An 8,273-nucleotide genomic window follows, 5' to 3' on the forward strand; every position below is an offset into this window, starting at 1 on the left:
GTGGGGTTGTTAACCAATGTCATAAAACAGCATGTGTGTTACTGTTACATGAGAAACTATCTGTTCTGTAAGCCTTCACCTGAAGTACAATAAAATATTAAAAAAAAAAAAAAAGAATAGGAAAAAAGCTATCAAGAGGTTGATTTTAATCTAACCAAATCAATAATTACATTAGATGTAAATAATCTAATACATCAATTAACAGACAGATTATCAGTTTGGATAACAAAAAGAGGGAGAGATCCAACTATGTGCTATTTATAAAAATACTCAGTTTAAATATATAGAGAAGGTAAAAGTAAAAGGATATACTATGCAAACACTACTCAAAACAAAGCTGGAGCAGCTATATTAAAATCAGACAAAGTAGACTTCAGAACAAGAAATATTAACAGGGATACATACTTTTGATAATGATAAAGGCGCCAATTCACCAAGAAGACATCGCCATCCTAAATGTGTATGCAGTTAACAACAAGTTTCAAAATACCTGAACAAAAACTGATAGAATTGAAAAACAAAATAAGCAAACCTACAATTATACTTGAAGAGTGCACACTCTTCTCTCAGGAACTGATAGAACAAGTAGACAGAAAATCAGTAAGAATACAGGGAAAAAAAAAAGTTGCTGTCAAGTCGACTCTAATGGTGACCGCATGTGTGTCAGAGCAGAACTGTAGTCCATAGGGTTTTAATGGCTGATTTTTCAGAAGTAGATTGCCAGGCCCTTCTTCCAAGACACCTCTGGGTGGACTCAAACCTCTGACCTTCTGGTTAGCAGCTGACTACATTAACTGTTTGCACTACCCAGTGACTTCAGAGGAACAGTAGTAGAAGTTAATCCTTTCATGATGGTTGACACTGCTTTCACAAAGGCACATGCTCCATAAATCAGGGCTTCGAACCAGTTCTTGCCAGTTCAGCCATGGCTGAGGAAGTGAAACCGGAAGAGACCCAACTTTTTAGAATTTGAGTGAACCAGAACGGTAACCAGAATGGGAAAAATTACCGCTTGAAGCCCTGTTATTTCCCTGTTCTAAAACAAGGACAGCATGCGCACTGCATAGCAACCAAATCTCCTGCCCATAAGATTTTGAGCAAAATCGGAAACAGCAGTGTCTTGCCCAGAGATGACAACCGACCCCACTGCCTTGAATGTGTGCCGCTCTCCACAGTCCTGCCAATAATCCGATCTCACGCACTAGGATCCTGAAAGGGCTCACTACCCCTCTCCCGAGTCTCCCGTTCCAGGGCTTTGATCTGGAATTTTTCCAGTTCCAGATCAACGAAATTGTAAAAATTGGGGTCTGTTCCAGTTTCACGTTGTTGGCTATGACTGAACCGGTTCAAACTGGTTCGAAGTGATAAACCAAAAACGTGATGACACAGGGAAAATTATCACACACAACCATTTATGCCATCTGTTCATGATAAGTAGGGTTGATATCTTTTTGCTCTAACAGCAGTGTCATATATAGGAAAGTTCCTAAGTTGAAAAGTTTGTAAATGGAGGATTTTCTGTATATAATTAAAGCAAATAATTGTATGAATGGATGTAGTCTATTCCCTAACTATTTTTAATAGGTAAAATTTATTATAGCAAGTTTTTTTAAACCTTTTTAAACTGAGATATATATCACACATCTGAGAAACTGCATTAAACATTAACACTGATGCAATCATTGTCTAACTCAAGAAATAAAATACTCCAGCTCTCCAGAAGACTCTGTGTACCCCTTTCCAATTACACCCCTCTTACTCAACTAGAGGTAACTATCATCCAATTATAATAATTTCTTATTCTCTTTCCTTTAGAGTTTTTGCACTTAATTATGTATCCATAAGCAAAATAGATTAATTCTGTTTCTGAACTTTATATAACTGGAATCAATCAGTATGTATTCTTTTCTGTCTGGCTTTTCTTGTTCAGCATCGTTTTGGGTGGCATTCATGTTGTTATAGGTAACCCTAGTTCATTTACTTTTCATTGCTAAATGGTATTTCATTATATTACTATACTGCAATTTATTTAGCCATTCTTCTAAGGATAAACATTTGGATTATTCCTTTTTTATAAACACTGCTGTTAAGAACATTCTAGTATATATAGCATCCTAGTGCACATAAGCACTCTGCTTTAAGGACAATACTAGAAGCAGAACTCATGGGTCATACGAATGAATGTCTTCAAGTTATGAAATATCAACTTTTTCTAAAGTGACTGTACCAATTTACATTCCCCAACAGCATTTATCATTCCATATACTCACTAACACTTGGTTTTCTTTTCAGATTCTTTCTTCTTTTTATTCTTCTCTCTAGCTCTCACTCCCTTTCTTCTTCCTTTCTTGTTTTTGATGACGAGAAGTTTTAAATTTTAATGTGGTCAAATTTATAAATATTTTCCTTTATCATTACTAATTTTTTATGTATCTTGTATAAGAAACTTCACCTACACCAAAGTAGACATTCTCCTGTATGGTCTACTAAAACGCTTTTTTGTTTTACCTTTTCACATTTACGTCTCTAATCCACCTGTAATTAGTTTCTAAACGAGTATGAAGTAGAGATCCAATTTTTTTCCATATGGATACCCAATTGTTCCAGCTCCGTTTTACATTCTTTCACCACTGCACTTCCGTGCCACCTTTATCACAAATAAAGGGTCTTATGAGACTGTTTCTGAATTCATTCTGCTCTCAGAATTATGAAACCCAATTATTTATCTATCCCAGCACTAAAATCACACTGTCTTAATTCTTATAGGTTTATAATGAATTTTGACATTTAGTAGAATATGTACTCCCACCCACGATCACCTACATAAATTTCAGGGTTCACTGCAAAATGAAAATGTGGGGCCCTTTGTTAAAAAATTATTATGAATTACAGGATAGGGACAACATCAAGCATAGGGCCATTCCAAGTGTGGGACCCTGTGCGATTACACTGCTCCCACTCTAAATTTCAGTGTCCATAAATAAAGTTTTATTGGAACCAAGCCACACCCATTCTTCAATGTTTTATCTATGGCTGTGTTTAGGCTACAATAGCAGACATGAGCAATTGCCACAGAGACTATGTGGTTTGCAAACCTAAAATATTTACTATTCGGCCCTTTAAGAAAAAGTTTGCTAACACCTGCCTAAGATTTAGATCCTTTTAGACGAGTAGAGGAGAATGTATGGAGGAAGTAGAAGTTGGGTTGTGTCTCCAATGATAAACAGGATTTAGGTAAATTAAAGACCTCCTAGACATAAGGAGAGGGAACCCTGGTGGTGCAGTGATTAAGCACTCAGCTGCTAACCGAAAGATCGGTGGTTCGAACCCACCAGCCACTCTGCGAAAGAAAGACGTAGCAGTCTGCTTCTGTAAAGATTTACAGCCTTGGAAACTCTATGGGGCAGTTCTATTCTGTCCTACAGGGTCACTAGGAGTCAGAATCAACTCAACGGCAACTAGTTTGGTTTTTTTTTTTTAGACATAGGGAATATATGAAAAATTCTGGGATCGGTAATAAATGTAGTGAAATCAGGCCAGTGAGGAGACTGACCTACTAACAGTTTGGGAAATAATAGAAGATAAGATTGTAGAATTAGGAGGTATCCAGAAAATTGTGGAAAACAGGATCTAGTTTAAGTACTTTTCCAAGAGCAAGTAGACAATATTTAAGTGTATTTTATCAGAGTATCTTATCATGGTGAAAACTGAGGATGGAAATGAAATCTTAGTATTTCTGTTCCATATTATAAACCAACCTTCTGGCTTAGACTAGTGTTACCTGGTAGCTTAAATAATCTCCTGCAAACACATACATACCTCTCTATATGAACCATCATTTGACTTTTCCTATTCATATGCATTAATACGACCAGAGAATAACTACTTAATTAACACTTTCCTTGACTCAACATCGTGTGCTCCTCACACTAAATAGCTACTTTACCCCTGCTACATCTATGTGGTCCCTTTTAAAGGCAATAATAATGTAAACCCTGCATAAGCCATCACTATTTACCTCTCAGCTATAGGCAGACAGGTCACTGATCACATCTCAACTCTGTTGGAAATCTGCTTGTTTTCCTAACAGAATTTGGGGTCTTCTGACACAAACTAAGCCACTCCTTTCTTTTATCTGCACCCTGGTTCAGTCAGTATGCTCTTGCCACTCTGAATCACAGCTATCTGTAGCCAAACCATAATGTAGGAAAACCTGTATTGGCATCATCACAGCATACTTTATGCTTGTTCCTTCATAACATGGTAACTAGGCTTTTCCTACCCACCATAGTCTGGATCCTCTGCCTAGTGAAATAAATTTATTTTTTACCTTATTGCTTCATGTGTCAGCTCCTCTAAGGTGTTAGTGACTGATGGTAAATTAATGTGTTAGTTCTTGGGGAAAATATCAATTTTAACAGGGGATTTCTGAAAAAGCAATGATTTAAAATTAAAAGAAATGAATTTTAACTGGGAAATTTCACACATTGCAGTTGAAATGATACTTACAAGCAGGGCTCTTTACAGCAGTCTTCAAAAAAAAAAAATCAAACTATGCAGGGAACTGTCATCCCCTTTTACCTTTATGTCACAGCCAGGCAGCAGGCAGCAGTCAACGTCCGTTCCATATCTAGAAGTATAGCTGTTGCCCAAGGAACCCCTCAAGAGCTTAGGGGCTTTGAGGCTGAGTGGGCCCCTGAGACCAATCTGGAAAGTCACACTACTTAGGCTATTAAGGTAACCGTCTTCGGACTAGAACACACTGTTCACTCAAAAAGGAGTATTTATAGGGTTTGTAGAAATCTCTAGACTCTGTAAAATAATGGATTTGCATGCAGTACCCACTTCAACTAATTTCTCTCACGGTTTACAGGAGAAACTCACTTGCTGAAGATCAGTTACTCAGGTTAAGAGTTTAATTATTAATTTCGTTCTGGGCTGCTCAAAGAAAGCAGGAAAGGCTCAGCCAAGAAAGCGAGACTCTAAGCAAGGGAAGGAGCCCACACCAGCCGTCTTTCTTCCTCCTCCTCACCCCACCCCCCAATAGAACCCAATGCCAGTGAAGTACCTCTTAGAATTCATGGTGTAGGGCTGATGCAGGAAGCTGAAGTGCTCACTAATTTATCATTAACAGGTGTTGTCCATGGATTCAAATTGTTAAAATGGGGACAAAAGAAAGGAGGAGAAATTTTTTATTTTTTACTAGGTGCAAGCCACTTTAGAAATTTTATGCAAAAGGTATCACCAGATGAAGATGAAGAAACTGCAGATCAGATAAATTAAGCCACTGGGCCAAGGATACATAATTAACTCTGCCATATGTGAGTTTCCCTGGCTATTACCTGTGCTCATTTCTTTGGTTCCCTGGTTGAGGCTGCAAAATAGGGACTGAGTAGTAGATGATAGCTATCATAGAATCTGCTAAAAATTACAAAAGAGGAAAAAACAGTTCATGTATTATGATGTCAGTTATTGATTAATCCAAGCAGTCTCCCTAAAATAAGTTCTGCCATTCCAATAAATAAATATCAAGCTCTAATGTCCACATCCCATTTTAAAAATCAGAACTATCATTAAGGTAGTTATGGGGAGGCTTCTAACTACCAGATAATATACTTTATTTTTAATATCTCCAGAAACAAAATAGGTATCCCCATTTCACAAATGAGAAAACTGGCTAAACTACCTGCCCTAGCTAGCAAGTGGGAAAATGAGAATTTGAACCTCTCTCAGTCTCCTCTGCCTGGTTTTCACCACTGCACCAAGCCCTAAGTGTATTACAACACCATCTTTATTTCAAAACTCGTGGAAGTTAAGAAGTTTAATAGTAGTAGGGATTTGCCCCCTTCAGGGTGAGTCCAATATTTCTATCTACTCACTCTATATCATTTTTCGTAGAGTTGCACAAGAAAATTTAACTCTTTCTGTATATCCAAGCATGCAACCACTTTTTGCCTTGTCAAAGAAAGTTTATAACTTCAGATTGCATAGGCATGACCAGTAATCCAAAGGCTTAAAAAATAAAAATAAAAAAAAAAAGCAATCCTCCTAGCTTCCTGGAATTTTAGGAATCAATCCCCCAATATCTGCTCCCTCACCTTAGCTCCTAGCTCCTGAATCCTGGGTCTCTCTACATTAACCATAGCTAGGTGTCTTCAGGCTGCAAGGGCTATTTCATCAGGGTTCTTTCATGCATACAGTGATAAAATGACAAATTACAGTTGTGTCCCTTCAAATACTATCTACATGCTAATAACTCTCAAATGTATATTTTAACTTCAGACTTTTCCCTTGGGTTCCAGATTTGTGTATCAACTTCCTCCACAATTTCTCCACTTGGATATACACTAGGCATCTCAACATAATAAGGCCAAAACAGAACTCTTGATTGCATACCAAGCCCCTATTCAAATCCGTTTTCTAGCCCTTTCTAGCCTTTCCCTGGCTTAATAAATGGTACCACTCTCAACCCAGTTGCTCAAGTCAAAAATCTAGAAGTCATTCTTGATTTCTCTTCTCCTAACATCTCATATCAATCCATCGATGTTATATTGTCCTTGTCACTTCTTATCAACTCTACTCCTAAAACCAAGTTCCTAGCCAATATTATCATTTGCATGAACTATCGGCACAGTTCCTAATGGGTCTCTCTAGCCCAACCTTTGTCCCACATAACTCATTCTCTATGCACTACTTTCTAAAACATAAATTATGCTACTACCTTCCTTATAACTCTCCAATAGCTTCCCATTGCTTACAATAAAATGGAAGCCTATCACACTGTTTACAAGGTCCTAAATGATCTTGACCCCACGTACTTCTCTTACCTGATCTGCCTACACTCTCCACCTTTACTTTCTCTTAAAAACTACCAACATATTCATTTCAGGGGCTTTCACATGTTATTCTTTCGCTTGAAGTATTTGCCCTCCTGAAAGAAATATTCCCTGACTACCCTAGGTAAAGCACACCCCACTTGTCACTCCCCACCAGGTTATTCTATTTTTTATTTCGAAGCACTTACTGCTACTATTGTGGAATTCTGGAGCTAAATTGCAAATTATTCATTTAGCTTAATGTATTTAGCTTAATTACTCACTTACATGTTTATTGTCTATCTTCCCCATCTTTTCCATTAAAATGCATGTTTCATGTTAGCAGGGTTGTCACAGATTGAATTGTGTCCCCCAAAAATGTCTGTCAACTTGGCAGGGTCATGACTCCCAGTACTGTATGATTGTGTACTATTTTGTAATCTGACGTGATTTCCTTATGTGCTGTAAATTCAGTCACTATGATGTAAGAAGATGGATTAGCGGCAGTTATACTGATGAGGTCTACAAGATTAGACAGTGTCTTAAGCCAATCTCTTTTGAGATATAAAAGAGAAAAGCAAGCAGAGAGACATGAGAACCTCATACCACCAAGAAAGCAGTGCAGGGAGGAGAGTGCATCCGTTGGACCTGAGGTTCCTACACTGAGATGCTCCCGGACCAAGGGAAGATTAATGACAAGGACCTTCCTCCAGAGCCAACAGAGAAGAGAAAGGCTTCCCCTGGAGCTGACACCCTGAATTTGAACTTGTAGCCTACTGGACTGTGAGAGAATAAATTTCTCTTTGTTAAAGTCATCCATTTGTGGTATTTCTGTTATAGCAGCACCAGATGACTAAGACAAGGGGCTTGACTATGTTGTTCACTGCTGGATCTCCTGTGCCTAGAACAGTGTTTGACACATGGTCGTGGCAGGCATTCAGCAGTAGATTACTCTTTGACTGAGTCCAGAAAAATAGACATCAAACTCCAATTCAGAGGAACCGTGGAAGAAGGAATGCTACCTGCCCTTACTTCAAGCAAAGAATGTGTGCTTTGAGTCCCTCTGCAAAGGATCAAAGGTAAGAATTCTCTCACAACTAGAGCAAGTGGAGTAAGAGTCAGTGACTCCTCAATAATAATTCCTAAGAAGTACTAGCCCCTAAGAGTCAATTTGATGAGTTATTCCTAAAGAGTTTGATAGAGTTATACCTTTTCACTATTCGACGGAGGGAGAATTCCTCCCAGAAGAAACAGCCTTAATTTTTTAGCCATACCCATTTCCACTACAGATTTCTAACGAGTTCCTAGAATTGCTGCCTAGGGCAGCAGCCACTGTTCCTGAATGCTCTGTTAATTCCCTGAATCCTGAAATCTGTGGGTAAAATCTCAGAGATTACTCTAAACAATCCTACAGCTATAGGGAATTGCTTAGACCTTTCATTTACTTTAGGTTCACTC

This window comes from Trichechus manatus, unplaced genomic scaffold (genome assembly GCF_000243295.1).
Source record: "Trichechus manatus latirostris isolate Lorelei unplaced genomic scaffold, TriManLat1.0 scaffold00036, whole genome shotgun sequence".
NCBI classification, from domain to species: Eukaryota; Metazoa; Chordata; class Mammalia; order Sirenia; family Trichechidae; genus Trichechus; species Trichechus manatus.